Below are 2,679 nucleotides of genomic sequence, written 5' to 3' on the forward strand. Positions count from 1 at the left end.
CAAGTCTGTAAGAAACTGTTTAATCTTGTTCCATTCCTATTAAAGTTGAAAATATCTATTACGAAACCCATTTGCAAATATCTGAGCTGTTTATTATTCCTTGTAGAAGTAAAACATAAAGTATTTTCATGCAATTTCTATTCAAAAAAATAATTCTCTTAATGTCATTTGAGAACAATTTACGCATAAAGGATATGTTTAAAGTAATATCATCATTAATCAAGAGTAAGCTTATTAAGCAACAAATCAGATTTTCCTCGACAAATTTACTAATTACATTACGTGATAGTTTAAAGATATGATATTTTTTTCTTTCAAGATATGCTCCTGTGACGGGCCGAGAGAGGAGTTGTTAACTCAAAGGCAGGTTGCAATCAACTGAGTTTTATTAAGGAACACTCTTCTTTATATACAAAACCTCAAGGCAACAGGACATGACCTGTTCGAGAGACAGACAATGTTACTGAACAAAACGGAGACATGATCATTCAGGTTCTTTTTAGTGCGAGGGAAGAGCGCAGATACAAGCATAATATATACAACATAATTATGTACAATTGTGTGCCACACGGTTGGTACATGGCTCCCCCCCTAAAAATGACATACTGCACATGTTAAATAGGGCGCCCTGATCTAGAGAGGCGAACTGTAGGCGGGTCATCTGGCAGAAGATAAGCAGGTTTTTGACGATCATTAGAGACCCAGTCTTCTTTGCCCCGAATGTTTAGTAGGAATGCTTTCGGACTGCATCGGATCACAAGGAAAGGGCCCGTGTAAGGGGGCGTTAGTGGTGGCTTGCTGGTGTCGTTGCGCAGGAAGACGTGCGTTGCAGAGTGCAAGTCCGTTGGTATGTGATGCTTCGCTGGGGGCTTGTAAGTCTGGCGGCACGGAGTAAATTTTCCCACGACGTGACGTATGCGCTGTGATCGTCGGAGGTTGTAGAAGGAAAAAATTCGGCAGGGACGACCAACGGGTCGCCATACACCATTTCAGCTGCTGAGACGTCGAGGGCGTCTTTAGGAGTGGTCCTTAGTTCCAGGAGGACCCAGGGAAGTTGAGTAAAGCAGTTGCAATCCTTGCAGCGGGAAATCAAAGCTGCTTTGAAGGTGCGATGAAAACGTTCAACCATTCCATTGGCAGCGGGGTTGTAGGCCGTTGTCTGATGTAGGGTGATGCCCAGGAGATTCGCTAATGACGTCCACAATTGAGAGGTGAAAGTGGTTCCCCTGTCAGAAGTAATATGCTCAGGGATACCGAATCTTGAAATCCATCCAGAGAGTAAGGCAGATGTACATGAGGCGGACTTTGCAGTTTCCATGGGAATGGCTTCAGGCCAACGAGTGGAGCGGTCGATGACGGTAAACAGGTAACGATGTCCTTGTGATGTAGGTAGGGGGCCTACAACGTCGACATGAATGTGTGCGAAACGATGCTGAGGTTGAGAAAAGGTGCCCACTCCTGAATCCGTGTGTCGATGTACTTTGGAAGTTTGGCATGAAGTACAGGCGCGGACCCAATCCTTAGCATCCTTAGAAATGCCGTGCCAAATGAACTTTGCCTTCAGCAGCTGTGCAGTAGAATGGCACGAGGGATGTGAAAGGCCGTGAATGAAATCAAACACCTGTCGGCGCATGGGAGCAGGAATCCAAGGTCGTGGTCTACCAGTACTGACGTCACAGAGGAGGGTGGTGTTGGAGTCTTCGAGGGGAAAATCTTCCCAACGGAGGGACATGCAGGAAGTCCTACAAGCTTGATACTCTGGATCCTGTTGTTGGGCTTCAGCCAGGGCGTTGTAATCCAATCCCAGTTGAACGGCAGCCAACGTGTTTCTTGACAGGGCATCGGCAACAGGATTCATTTTCCCAGGGACGTATTGGAGGGAGCAATTGTATTTAGCCACGGCGGAGAGATGTCGGCGTTGACAGGCGGACCAGGCGTCAGACTGTCGAGTGAAGGCGTGCACCGGAGGCATGTGGTCTGTGCGAATGACGAAGGGCGTACCTTCTAAGAAATGGCGAAAGTGACGGACAGCCAAGTGCACCGCCAGCAATTTTCGATCGAAGGTAGAATAACCCGATTCTGCCTTGGAAAGTTTTCTGCTGAAGAAGGCCAATGGGCGGGGCGAGCCTTTGACCACCTGCTTGAGTACTGCACCAATAGCGACGTCGCTGGCATCGGTGGAGAGAAGGAGAGGGGCGTGTGGGATAGGAAAAGTGAGAGCCGCAGCAGTTGATAGGGCATTCTTTGCATTGCAGAAGGCTGCTTCTTGAAGGGGACCCCACTTCAGGTCCTTTGGCTTGCCCTTGAGGGAGGCGTAGAGGGGAGCAAGAGTGGCGGCAATGGCTAGCAGAAAACAGTGATAATAGTTGATCATGCCCAAGAATTCCTGCAGAGCTTTGACGGTCGAGGGCGCGGGGAAGTTCTGAACGGCTGCTACCTTCTCAGGGAGGGGATGGACTCCTTCAGGAGTGATACGGTGCCCTAAGAAAGACACTTTGTTGGCGCCAAAGGTACACTTTTCGTACCGGACTACAAGGCCGTTTTGTTGCAGGCGGTCGAGCACGATGCGTAGGTGACGGAGGTGTTCCTCTTTTGAGGAGGAGAACACAAGTATGTCGTCCACATAACATACACAAAAAGGGAGGTCCCCTAAGATGCCATCCATGAGACGTTGAAACG

This window comes from Palaemon carinicauda, unplaced genomic scaffold, assembly GCF_036898095.1.
Source record: "Palaemon carinicauda isolate YSFRI2023 unplaced genomic scaffold, ASM3689809v2 scaffold345, whole genome shotgun sequence".
In the NCBI taxonomy this organism is placed as follows: Eukaryota; Metazoa; Arthropoda; class Malacostraca; order Decapoda; family Palaemonidae; genus Palaemon; species Palaemon carinicauda.